Consider the following 14,891-nt stretch of genomic DNA (forward strand, 5'->3'; position numbering starts at 1 on the left):
TCCTCAATGAGTACTTCTCTTTTTTTACTCTCTTGAAGTCATGAAGACTGGGGGACTTGAGATGTTAATGGTCATGTTATGAGGATAGTACATAATATGGTTCAGGAGGTGCTGGATCTCCCAAGGCATATGAAGATACATAAATCTCCTGGGCCTGATTGCAAATATTCAAGAATACTGAGGGGAGCTAGAGAAGAAAATCCAGGAGCCCTGGCTGAGATATATGAATCATCAGATACAGATGAAGTGCTGAAAGACTGGAGGGTAGCTAATGTTGTGCCTTAAAACTATAGTCCAGTGACCTAACATCTGTGGTAGGAAAGTTACTGAGGAATAAGATATTTTTGCACTAGGATAGTCAGGGGCTGATTAGGGATAGTCAGCATGTTTTTTTTTTGTACGTGAGAGATCATGTCTTGCGAATCTGATTGAGTTTTTGAAGAGGTAAACTAAAAGGTTGTTGAGGGCAAAGCCTTAGATGTTGGCTGTATAGATTTCAGCAAAGCATTTGACAAGGTTTGGCAAGGTAGGCTGTTCTAGAAGGTTAGATCGCATGGGATCCAGGGAGAGCCAGCTGACTAAATAGAGAATTGACTTCATGGAAAAAGGCAGATGGTGATGGTGGGACGTTTTATTTTGGACTGGAGGCCAGTGACTAGTTGTGTGCCATGACTGAGGTTTATATTAACAATTTGGATGAGAATGTAAAAGGCATGATGAGTAAGTTTTCAGATGACGTTAAAGTGGTAGCATCATAGATAGCAAAGATGGTTATCAAAAATCACACCAGGATCACAATTAGGTGGCCAAGTGGGCTGAGGAATGGTTAATGGAATCAAATGCAGATAAGTGCAAGGTGTCCAATTTTTGGAAGTGAAACCGGGGCAGGACCTTCACAGTGAATGGCAGGACCCTGGAGAGTGCTGTAGAGCAGAGAGTTTTAAGAGTGCAGGTACATAGTTCCCTGAAAGTGACATCATAGGTAGATAGGGTGGTCACGAAAGCTTTCAGTACATAGGCCTTCATCAATTAGTGTATTGAGTACAGAAGTTGGGATGTTATGTTACAGCTGTACAAGACGTTGGTGAGGCATATTTGGAGTATTGCGTTCAGTTTTGGTCACCCTGCTGAAGGAAGAATGTTAAACTGGAAAGAGTACAGAGATTTACAAGGATGTTGCCAGGACATGAGTGCCTGAACTATTGCAAGATGTTGGACAGGTTAGCTTCATTCACGGGGAGCTGAGGGGTGATGTTATGGAGATGTATAAGATCATAAGGGGAATATTAAGGGTAAATGTTCAGTCTTTTACCCAGAGTAGAGGAATCAAGAATCAAATGAATACTTTTGAGGTGAGAGAGACAAAATTTAATAGGAAACTGAGGGGCAACTTTTTAATACAGAGAGTTGTGGGTATATGGAACGAGTTGCCAGAGGAGGAAATTGAGGCTGGTACAATAACAATATTTAAATGGAAAGGAAAGGTTTAGAGGGATATGGAAATTGAGGCCGGTACAATAACAATATTTACATGATAAGGAAAAGTTTAGAGGGGCATGGGACAACTGTGGATGGGGCATCTTGGTTGGCATGGGGAAATTGGGCTGAAGGGCCTGTTTCCAGGTAGTATGATTCTATTTAAGCACAAAATGCAAGTAATTAATGCCGTTTCAATACTTACTATTACATTGTTTGCTTTAATATTGAAAGGGGAGGCATCAAGTTAGAACCGGCGGCGGATGAAAGCAAAGATCGATGCCGTTGAGCGGACTGGTGGTTCACCTCCTGCACCCTCAGAGGCACTCCGGCTCGGCTGCAGGAGACGCCCGATGCACGTTAACGGGCCGGTGTCGAGGTGTCATCAGCGTAGTCAAGCCGGCGAAGAGGCCCTGAAGGAGCCTGGGACCGGTAGATCAGGAGCCGCCACAAGTGGCCGAGCACATGGTATTGACGCAGCTTGCAGAGGTAGAGTAGCATGGAGCAGCAGTGCAGCAGTGGAGGACATCAAAACATCGCCTGGCCAGGCCAATCTCTGTGACTCTGACTCAGTGATGCTGCCAGGACAATGGGCATTTATGGCCGAGTTAAGACTCTAACATTTTAAAAAGATTTTGGACTTGATGAGTTGGCGCCTAAAACATGGCAACTCTTGTGCACGGGCTCTGAGTGGTCTACAATCTTGCACTTTTATACTTAGTATGATTGTGCCTAATGTATAGCAGGATTGTCACTGAACTGTTGACAATAAAAATAATTTCATTGTACTTGGGTACACGTGACAATAAAGTACTATTGACTCATTGATTGGTGGTTCTGTAGAACTATATTGCTATAATGAAAGCACATCTCCTCTGAATATTCAAACATCTTTTTGTGATCCAAACACCCAAAACAGCTGTCTTCTACCATTGTCTTGAGGCATGGCTCTATGGAAGCACACGCACCCCAAATATTTAATTGACTTAACAAATATGTCTATAACCGTGCTAAGTGGCAGGATGGCCAGTTTAGAATTCCTCCCATCATTTCAACCTGGGGATTTCAATGTAGCTTAATGAACATTGTAATATACAATGGGGCAAAACTCAGGATGTCCCAATCATAATGGTTGGTTTCAGTGCTCGTAAAGCATTGGTGAGTGTTACATTACTTAACAACATATCTTTTAATTAGAATAAATTGTCTTGTCAAGTACCAAAGCATATCTAAATAGTTGTAAAGCTGTGTTTCTTTCACTGGTTGCTACCTACCAATTAAAGTTACAGAAGCATCTCTAATAGTAATGTAATTCAGCAGGTCAGGCAGCATCCCCGGAGAACATGGTTAGGTGACATTTCGGGTTGAGATCCTTCTTCTGACCTGAAACATCACCTTTCCATGTTCCCTAGAGACGCTGCCTGACCTGCTGAGTTACTCCAGTACTTTGTGTCCTTTTGTTTATTAAGCAGCATCTTTGTTTCTACTCTAATACTAATGTAATGGGAATGCTGTTCCTCACCCCTCTCAAGTTACTTTATAGCACAGAAGAAAAATAGTATTGAGGACCTATTTGATGCAACGTTTTTGAAGGCAATGGCAAGTGTTAGTGTTGTTTAATAAAGAAGACAGAGTTGGTGAAAGTGTGATCGTCAGTGATGAAGGTGAGAATTTAAGATTTTTACTTTCAGCGTCATACAGTATATTCACTCATTCTCTGAATGATTGAAGCAAGGTGCAGAGTGACTGTTGGAGATCGGTTGGATGAGAAAAGACCATGGAGGGATTCGAAAGTGAATATGGATACTTTGGGATTTCAAGGAGTGTCTTTGTGTGTAGAAGATTTTGTGCAGTCAAGATGGCAGCATACACTCCTGAATAATTCATAAGATGGCATACAGCCAAGATAAAACAATTTACTACTCCACCCAGTTACATATTTCATCAATGTCATTTTAGCAGATATTAGCTACCTCATTAGATTTTGACCTCTTTGCCCTTTTAAATTCTGATAGAGTGCAGTCCACACAGTGCTGATGGAGCAGTAGCATTATCAAAGGAGTTCTCCTCGATCAGAGGCTTTATTTTAATCAAACATGTTAATGGAAGGTGCCATTTGCTCTCTAAGTTGGACATAAAGATCCTGCAGCATTATTGTGAAGAGAAACAAATTTATTTACAGTCCTGGAGTGTATTTATTCCTCAATCAACACATTGAAGAACAAATTTACTGTTATTATCATACTGCTGTTTCTGGGAGCTTACAATGTGCCATTTGGCTGCTATGTTTCCTTCATTTAAGCAATTGTTACATTTTAAAGGTATTTAATTGGCTGTAAAATGCTGTAGCATGTTGTTTCACATCCTGAGGTTATGGGAGTGATACACATTTTTGATGTCATTATTAATAAATCTTGCTCTTTAGGTATTTTAGGTCCTGTAACTTTTCATTTCTTCAAGAACTCAACCCCACCTTTCTATCCTTACCAATGACACAGCTTCCTATTCTTCTTTAAATCCATCTTTCCTGAGATTCTATACTTCAGTCTCTCCAGATTCCCAATCACAGGCAGGAACTAACAATATAGTAAGGAAAGAAGACATTGTCTTTTAATATATCTTAACCTTCCTTAATTTTTCTGCAGTTCCTCCAACATATTTCCTTTGGCATATACAGTAGGTTAATGAATTTGCTCCTGCTCATTAATATCTTAATTTACATATTTTCTGTCAGCAACATCATTGGCGGGTCTATACATCAATCCCCTCATGCATTCACAAGACAGAGCTTTATGCTTCTATCTTTCAACTTCAATTCCTTTCAATTCCTGTTTCTTTTATACAGATTTTTACATATTCAATGTGAATGAGATAAAGTATGCAGGTAAATTATAGGAAGCCAATGCTATCTGTTTTGGCCCTCTGATTCTATTCCCAAATCCATATGAATTGACCCAGATATGACTCACTGCTCTAAATGACTAAGAATCCATCACCTTTTTCACCAGTACCATACTTCCAGATCAGTCCTGAAACTACCATCATCACTGAATTTGACAATTGCGCAATGGACAATAAACAATAGACAATAGGTGCAGGCCATTCGGCCCTTTGAGCCAGCACTGCCATTCAATGTGATCATGGAGTAGTTTCCCCACCTTCATCTTCAATAAACTCCAATATTTTGCTGACAATGCTTCATTATCTATTATTCCTAATCCGGCTGATTTTCAAAAAAATCACAGTCACTCAAAGCAACCAATTTTAAATTATAATCAAAGCAAATAGATCCCTTCCTGTCCTTATGATTCCTTCAGTCAGAACATCACTGTTAAGGTTACATCGCTGTGTTGCAACCTTTCTCATTCATCTCCTAGTTGTGACCAACAATGATGTTTCTATTCTCTTTTCTACACCATTGTCATCTGTGGTTTTCATCATCCAGCCCCTTTGTGTTTTCTTGAAAAGCTTCTCTACCTTCAGCTTTTAGCCCCTCTGTGAACTGCTATTTAGTCATTCCTGCACAACCTGCCTCTTCCGCTCAGCATTCATTTTCTTCTGCGAACTGCCTTGAAATTGTTTCTTTCCAAGTTAAGGGTTCTGCATAAATTCAGATAAAAGTCCCGGTGATATTTGGGCCTCCCCGTGCTAATCGGGCACATTATGATGATCAATGACTCTTCATATATTTCATCATTTAGCTCTCAGGAAGGTGCTTTGAAATTTTAGCATTTTGCTGGACTGAAAGACTTAGCTCAAAAATAGCAAAGATGCGAAGACCATATGTTTCAAGTTGGTAACTGAAGTCATACAGCACAGAAACAGGCCCTTTGGCCCAACTTGACTGCCCGTGTTGACTAAGGTGCCCCATCTACACTAGTCACACCTGCCCATGTTTGGCCCATATCCCTCTAATTCCTCTAAACCTTTCCTATCCAATTGTCATATTTGAAAGATACGTTCTGCAATAAGTATAAAGGGATGTCAAAACAAATGAGTTATGTTTCATTACTCTGAACATTTTTGATCCTCTTTATCAATATTCTTCCTGATGAGGTTTGTTCAAAATTATGTATGATGTTTTAAGTTAAATTCCATATTTCATGCTTGCCTTTGTATTCTTTGCCTTTGGATAAAAGGAAAACATATAATTCTCTTAAAAATAGTTTGTGGGACCACCATTATTCCATGGTACATCTGCAGACCAAGATCCTTGTGATTAATTAATTCCATTGGTTCCTTCAGTTTGCATTTTATAATCTTTATAGTTTATTATCTCTAATTAATTTCTCTTAAAATAATTTAACAAACTACATTCATGGGTGTTTACTGTTTATTTTATTTGTATGTATTTAGCCTATGTGGTCAAACTATTTAATTTGTTTCCATCCAAGAATTTTCTCTTGTCCTTGACATGGCTGTTTTAAAACTGTGATAATTTGTTCTCTTGGTTTTCTGCATGCAGTATATCATGAGCAATTATTCATTATATTACACAACCCAGACTCCAAACCACAGGAGCATTTCAAATTAATGATAAGTTGATTGAAATATTCAATTATCATAACCCATTTATTTTCACATCCTTTTATTCTCACATCAGGGCCTATCTTTCATTGGATAATTTATATCATTACCCTGAACTTACTATAAAAAAAACATAAATCCAACTTTTTGTGAATCTCTATACTTTTAAAACTCTGATCTTGGATGTGTATTTATTTGTGTGATGTTCGTGTGCGTTTCACATCTCCTCGAAAACACGACGCGCTAACGGTGACATGTTACATATTCCGATAGAGGTTTACATAGAAAATAGGTGCAGGAGTAGGCCATTCGGCCCTACAAGCCTGCACCGCCATTCGATATGATCATGGCTGATCATCCAACTCAGTATCCCATCCCTGCCTTCTCTCCATACCCCCTGATCCCTTTAGCCACAAGGGCCACATCTAACTCCCTCTTAAATATAGCCAATGAACTGGCCTCAACTACCTTCTGCGGCAGAGAATTACACAGATTCACCACTCTCTGTGTAAAAAATGATTTTCTCATCTCGGTCCTAAAAGCCTCTTATCCTTAAACTGTGACCCCTAGTTCTGGACTTCCCCAATATCGGGAATAATCTTCCTGCATCTAGCCTGTTCAACCCCTTAAGAATTTTGTAAGTTTCTATAAGATCGCCCCCTCAATCCTCTAAATTCTAGCGTGTGCAAGCCGAGTCTATCCAGTCTTTCTTCATATGAAAGTCCTGCCATCCCAGGAATCAGTCTGGTGAACATTCTCTGTACTCCCTCTATGGCAAGAATGTCTTTCCTCACATTAGGAGACCAAAACTGTATGCAATACTCCAGGTGTGGTCTCACCAAGACCCTGTACAACTGCAGTAGAACCTCCCTGCTCTTATACTCAAATCCTTTTGCTATGAACCATATAATAACCATATAACAATTACAGCACGGAAACAGGCCATCTCGGCCCTACAAGTCCATGCCGAACAAATTTTTTTTTCCCCTTAGTCCCACCTGCCTGCACTCATACCATAACCCTCCATTCCCTTCTCATCCATATGCCTATCCAATTTATTTTTTAGCAGAAGGCTAACATACCATTTGCTTTCTTCACTGCCTGCTGCACCTGCATTCCTACTTTCAATGACTGGTGTACCATGACACCCAGGTCTCGTTGCATCTCCCCTTTTCCTAATCGGCCACCATTCAGATAATAGTCTACTTTCCTGTTTTTGCCACCAAAGTGGATAACCTCACATTTATCCACATTATACTGCATTTGCCATGCATTTGCCCACTCACCCAACCTATCCAAGTCACCTTGCAGCCTCCTAGCATCCTCCTCACAGCTAACACTGCCCCCCATCTTCGTGTCATCCGCAAACTTGGAGATGTTGCATTCAATTCCCTCATCCAGATCATTAATATATATTGTAAATAGCTGGGGTCCTGGCACTGAGCCTTGGATGTAATTTACGCCATGATGTCAAAAATCACCTTATCTGAAAATTTCATGCATTATTTCTGGAGTTATTTATGAAAATGTTCACAAATCTCAAAAATAAACGAGATGGTCTCACTGATGATGTCACAATGGATCTGACTGCCTGCCTCTGCTCACGCTGCAAGTGACGTCACCCGAGTAACATCTTCTGTACTTCTTGGCTTCTTAACTTTTACTTCTTTAAATTTGTCACTTAGTGTTTTTAAACTGCTGCTCAGGTCATGCTGCATGCTCCGCTGGGCTCCTTGAAGTTCTAGAACATGGCGACGGTGGTCGTTATCGTCGCGCGGGTGCGAGGCAGCGCGGTGGGAAGGTGACCCTAGCGGCCATTACTCCCTCTGGGAGAGGCCGTCTATGGAGTCCTGTGATTCCTCCGTCGATCGTAGGGACTTGGGGAATCGTGACGCCTTTTCCTCGCTGGAGATCCCGATCCCACCTGGCGATCTCTGGCCGTCACGGGGGATGACCTCCTCTCCGTCTCCCCCGCCTGATCATCTACATGCGGGTGGGTGGGCTTCCCCTCGCAGAAGCCACGATCGGCCGGCCCTCCGCTGCATGGAGAGTGGTCCCGCCCGCCCTCGGCCTCCCTCGCCTCCCTCGAGTCCACGTCCGTCCGCAGCCTCCCTCGGGGTCCGGCACCTAGTGGGGAGACTGCTGCTCTACGACCTGGCTAGGTGCTGCCTCTACCCCCCCCTCTCCCCTCCCTCTCTACCCCTCCCTCTCTATCCCCTTCCCCCTCCCTCTCTACCCACTCCACTCCTTCTCTGCCCCCCCTATCTCTCTCTCTCTGTTCCCCCCCTCCCGCTTTGCCCCCCCCCCCCCCCCCCTCTGGTGGTATTGTGTTCGGGAACCAGCCCTCCCCTGTGACGCCCCGCGCCACACCCCCCCCACACCTCAATCACTACCCCCTCCCTCTCCCTCTCTACCCCCTCCCCCTCCTTCTCTACTCCCCTCACTATCTCCCTCTCTACCCCCCCCCCCTCTCTAGCCGAGCCTGCGCAGTTGGGGGTTATGTGTGAGTGGATAGGGCGGGAAATGGGGTAAATGGAGCGAATTAATAATATTAATTTAATATCAAGGGGGAGTTAGTATGTGCGTGTGGGGGGTGGTTAATGCGTGTGTAATGCCAAAGGCCGCCCCCCTCCGCAACCGCGCGTTGAGGGGACGGGACCCAATGGGTCCCACTTGGTCTAGTTACTTTTAAATTTACAATTTATGTTTCGACTTCAAAGAATAATACGTCTACCATTTACATGACACCTTTGTTCCAAGTGCCTCAAGAAACATTATCAAACAGAAATTAACAACAACTGTTTCAATGAGACTTTAGGGTAAATGAACAAAAACTTCAACAAAAGTAGACTTTAAGGAGATTATTAAAGGAAGATGTTTCTCAAGGAAAGTCAGTTAAATGTTGTCTTTTTTTGGTTAAATATTTAAATTTTACCTGGCTGAAATTATGATACGTAGCTTCAGAAAAATTAATGCTGTGAATTAAAATACAGTTAGAAAAGACTGAGAGGGAAAATAAATTACTGCATTTATGAGAGATATTGTATAGATGTCACAACTTTCAGTGACAAAAATAGAATCCACGTGGGTTGAGTTAAAATATAATAAACAGTCAGTCTAATGGGTAATCTGCAGATAAACTAATAATGAGGGCAGGAAAAAAACTAACAAAAAATAGAGAAATTAGAAAAAAATAGAATAACATTCATCAAGGATTTCCCTTCACCAGAAATTAATTAGTTAAAAGAAGCAATAAACAGGTAAGCAAATTAACTTCCTATTATTAGTAGTCCAAACGCAGTAAATAAGAAGCCAAATAAATAAGATATGTTGATTAGAAACAGTAATGGAGAATAGGGCAGATAGGACAAGTAAAAGTAAAGAAACATCTTGACAAAAGTGGCCAGACTTCAAAATGCTATAAGATGACAAAGCACAAAATGCTGGAAAGATAACCATGTAGGAAGCAATTTGGAAAGAGAAAGAAGGTTAATATTTAGGTCAAGTACTCTTCATCAGAATTGGTGTAAAATACATGTAGTATAATCTGCCGCAGGATAATAATTGAAGCTTGATGTTGAATGGAGCTTAGAACTATAAAATCAGCAAAGAATAATGTAAAAAAAACCTAGGAAAAGCACTTAAAATCAGGCTCAACAGCATCCAGGATAAAAATATGTTCTACTAAAACAAAACTAATTAAACACTAATGAGAGATTATGGATGAATGCAGCAAAACTAGGATAACATCAGGCAATTTGATAACTAGCACTTGTGTTATGTAAGTGTCATGATGAGGTCTTCATCAATAATAAGTTTATGAGGTCTACCTACCAACTCTTGGCATTCATTGGCTTTATGATCATTGAGTCACCATTATCAATTGGTCCTGCCATTAAGACATTGCTGGGTCTTGGTGGCAGTTCAGTACAGAATTTACATATTGAATCCAATGATGGAGCAGGAGCTTGCTGGAATTTCCCCGCACTTACAACAAGGTATCCTTAATCCCAGGTCTTGAACTAGGTTAGACTACTGGCTGTAACTTCTCTATCAAGTTGCACATGATCCTCATTTGGAAATTGTCATTCTTTCACTGGGTCTAAATCCTGGAATATCCGACAGGCCCAATAGTACCACAGAAATGCCTTCACCACGGTTTGCAGCCATTCAAGAAGGCTGCTTCCTGTCATCTTTTCAAGGGCAATTGCGATGGCTAATACAGCACATGCTAGTTCTAGAGTTTACATCCAGATCCCACATATTAACAAAGAATTATCCTGGGGAGTAGGCAAATGTATTTCAGTGGATGTAATTTAATAGGATTTCTGAGTTTACATGTATAGTAGATTAATGAAACTCATCGTATGCAGTATCAGGGATCAAGTAGGAAAACATTTATGGGCCTGTCCCACTTAGGCAATTTCTCAGCGGACTGCTGGTGACTGTCAAGTTGTCGGCAGTCGCCTGAAAAATCAGCAATTGGAACGGCAACTGTCAGAGTGGAACACACACAAACACATCGCTTCCTTCACCAGCCCGTTATGCAGGCGGGGGACAGGGCAAGCGGGGGGAGCGCTGTCTAAGAAAGTCACACGGTGAAAAGCTAAGGTGATACAGACACACCGCGATGAACAGGAAGGTTGGCACTGGCAATGTGTACGGTAACTCCTTTAAAAGAGGGGAGGGGAGAGGGGAGGAGAAGGGGGGGGGGAAAGTTGAGACAACTTTTAATCAGCCAAAGATATACGGCTGTGAAGCTCGGCGGACATTTAACATTACCGGTCGGTTATCCTTGGTTCTGAAAACCACTGCTTACCTTTTTTTGTCCCAATGAGCCAATTCACATTTAACATTCACCGGTCAGCACCGGCTACAACCTAGAGAACCTCCGAGAACCTTCGACCTCCTGGCGACCCACCTACGGCATGAGAATTCTCGCCACTCTCCATGGCGGCTTCATTCTAGTCGGTGCTAATAATGCAACATGTTGAAAAATTTGCGGCGACCATAATGAGGCTGTGACTAGTTCCCAGAATGCGGAAACTCCTCGTGGTAACGAAGGCGACTCCCCAGCAACCACCTGCGAACATGTGGTGACCATGTGGCGACTGCACAGTCTCCTGCAGTTGCCTAAAAAGTTGCCTAAGTGGGACAGGCCCATAACTCGTTGACTTCAAGACAGAAAGCAGAGAAAGATTTTAACAGATAGCTATTCAGAGTGGCTAAAATTACAGCTAAACCATTTCCAAACTCGGACTGCTCTGTTAACATTGCTTTGGCCATGTGAACAACATGCTGGAAAAATCCTAGAGATTATTGATCTATATTCTGTAAGAAGAACAACAAATTTGGGTGAGGTGAGAGAATGTCAACAAGAGAAAGCAAAGCATCTGAAAGTATAATAATAATAATTTTATCTTGAGAAATGGCATTCGTAGAAGCTGTAGAACCCTCTACTATCAATCACAAAATGAGATTCAGGTCTAGATGGACACACTATATTTAAAAAATATATATTTTTTCATATTATTAAATAGAAATTCTAATGCACTGTAAACAGTATCTTGGATAAATGCACAAGTAACTACCAACTATTTATGCAAAATTAACAGTAAATATTTCAATTTATTTTACCTGTTTGACAGTTCTATGCAAGTCCTCTTGCCTGGTTTTGTTATAGTTTGTCAGTTGGTATCTGCTCCCTATTCCTAAAATATTTAATCCTGTTGTTACACTGTAATGCAGTTGATGATTGCTCATTAGTACTTTACTCAGTAACAATATAGTGGTTGTTGGGAAATTGTTCAATGGTGGCCAAATCTGAACCAAGCTTCACACAACATATGTCAGGTAATCCCTTGTGCATGAAGCCTGACCTCGAAGGTCAACAAAGTTGCAACAACTGAGCCTGCCTGTTCCCTATCCAATATCCCCACATATATGTTTTACATGGTGATTGGGAATGGGAATCCTTTGCCTTAACGTTTAGTTGACGAGGACAGCTAACAATCCCAAGTCATTCGTGAAGATGGGATTAGCTTCCAGGACAAATTGGAGATCAAATCTATTATCTTACTGGCAAGAATGACATCTACTCAGTAATAGTTTGTAAAGTGTGATGACTTTTACTTGATAATTGTGGTGGACATTGAGTGACCTAAGTACATTTGCAATTAGATGGAACAAGACCTGGATGTGTTGGAATTATGAGCACTGGAGTATCTAGCAATAATTGTTGGACTATTTATGAACTGTCTTTTCGAAGAGACCCAGTGGTAGAAAGCACAATAGTGAAGATTTGTACAATAATCATGATGTACAATGAATGTTCTCATTAACCAGGTGGTAGAACTGTGGGAATTATAAGGTGAGGTGTTGGCCTTGGCTGGAAGAACAAGCCAAATGTGTGAGAGGCAGTTGCCAACTGCTGGCATAAATTAACTTGCTTTGAGAAAATAGCTTTCTAGAAAACTTTAAAGATATATTTTCTATATCCCATCTTTATAAGCATTGTTGGAATTGGGAAATGATATAAACAACATGATACAAACAGAACCAATGTTATAATGCTGCTGGAGTAACTTATGTCTTTGGCTGTACTATAATTCTGTATGTCTTGGTCAGAGGTTTCACCAAAGAAGTGAAATTACTTCATCAAATAAATGCAGCGGTGCAACAAAAGTGCTCACCAATTGAAGAAGATAGAAACAAAGCAGGGCAACTGAGTTAAATCCACAAATAATACAATATCATAGCCAACTACACTTGTTGTTGCAAAGTTGGCAGGCTCACAACCAACTATCAAATTATTCCCTCAAGATCTGATTACCTTATGATTTATTTCTATTGGGACCAATCTGCAGTCCTGAAAGAATTGGAATGTAAATAATAGTATGCCTTATTTTTAGCCAAAGGGATTCTGTAAAGAGCTTGGAATTAACCTAATCGAGCACAATGTGTGACAGTGAATGTACTGTGATAAGATCCATGGGTGAAAACTCATCCTATTTTGTGGCTTCTTTCACATTGACCGCACCAAGCATAGACTAGGCGTCCATTTTGCCAAACATTTGCACTCTGTATGCAAAGCCCAGTTGCTAAACATCATCTGTTGATTCACCTCCACAGATGCTGCCTGACCTGTTGAGATTCTCTAGAATTTTCCTCAAAGTAAAGTCTGTCTGTCTCTTCATCGTTCTCTTCATCTATCTTGGTTCTCTCAAATCGTTTTCTAAAATGAATTCCTATATCCACATCTCTTACATAATCGGTCTATGTAAAAATGTCACATGTTAAAAGCAGCCTCCTGCCATTGGAGGTGTTCTAGTGGGATGATGTAATTGTAGTTTGACAAGTTTGCACAAGAAACCTCCATTGTAAATATGTTTAAAATGAATATATGAAGTATTGACAGAAAATTTAAAAAATGCAAGATTTTTAATATAATAAAAATCAAATTAAATCAGATATTTATTCAAAAAAAGGACTGAATATGTGATTTTAAGATACGGATTGATTTCGATTTGCCTTGATCTGGTACTCTAATCATGATATTTCACAGCACTTTATATAAATAGTGTATTGTTATTGATAGTGCATAATACTACATTTAGAATAAAAAAACTGAGTTTATCTGTGCACTAAATTGCTCAAAATGGTTTGTTTTTTTATAAACAACGAGTAACATGCTTTTTTATAGTATTTGGTTTCCAAATAGATGGCTGATTATTTTGCACTTTAGTTGGCTAGTCTATTAATAGAAATATAAAGAGGTAGCTTTATGAATCCTGTAGTTAATGCATATGGGGATGTTAAGAATATTTTGTACACATCAGTATTTTCCGCATTATATCATCGTGTTTGAACATATTTGATTTGTGTCTAGATTCTGCATTAAAAATATTGCAGTGCTTACCAATCCTCTTTCAGAATTATTATTATTTGTTTTTCTTTCTTTTCTTTCTCTAAAGCCTTATCTCATTTTATCTGTGCAGTTTAACCCATTGAGTCTAGGTATCCTTCCCCTTAATTTAAACTGATCTTCCTTCAAGGCCTATCCATACTTACAAATATCTGATAGTGCTGCTTGTGGTCTAATTGTGACATTGCATATCTGTAGCAGGGCTTGAATCTCTTTGTAATGAATTCATTTAGATATACTTTGCATTCGAGTAAAATGTGAAAATATTTTCTGTATCTCTCAATGACATTTTGTTGATTCACATTCACCGACTCTTATGTCTCTGTAGACTGTCAGTGTTTCTACTTTTTCATCATTTAGAAAATATTTTGATTTATCGTATCTAGATTAAAAATGTATGACTTCACACTTTAAAAAAAATGAAATTCATCTGCCATAGTTTTGCCCATTTTCTTAATCGATGGTATGTGGTGTTTTTTCACCCATCCAAACTACACTATTGGCAGAGTGGTGCAGCCAGGAGAGCTGCTGTTTCACAGTTCTGTTGACTCGGATTCAGTCCTGACCTCTGTGTGGAATTGATATGTTCTCTTTGTGATTACATGTGCTTCCCCCAGCTGCTCTGGTTTCTACTGGCATTCTAAATACATGCAGGTTGATAGGTTTATTAGACACTATCTAGTTTAGTTTAGTTTAGAGATACAGCATGGAAACAGGCCCTTCCGCCCAGAGAGTCCATGCAAATCAGTGATTATCCTGCATTTGTTCTATCCTACGGACTAAGGACAATTTACAGAAGCCAATTACTCCACAAATGTCTTTGAAATGTGGGAGGAAACCAGAGCACCTGGAGAAAACCCATGCGGTCAAAGGGAGAACGTACAAACTCCGTACAGACTGCACCCGTATCGAGGACCAAAACTGGGTCTCTGGCGCTGTAAGGTGGCAACTTTATTGCTATGCC

The sequence above is a fragment of the Leucoraja erinacea genome, chromosome 5 (genome assembly GCF_028641065.1).
Source record: "Leucoraja erinacea ecotype New England chromosome 5, Leri_hhj_1, whole genome shotgun sequence".
NCBI lineage: Eukaryota > Metazoa > Chordata > Chondrichthyes > Rajiformes > Rajidae > Leucoraja > Leucoraja erinaceus.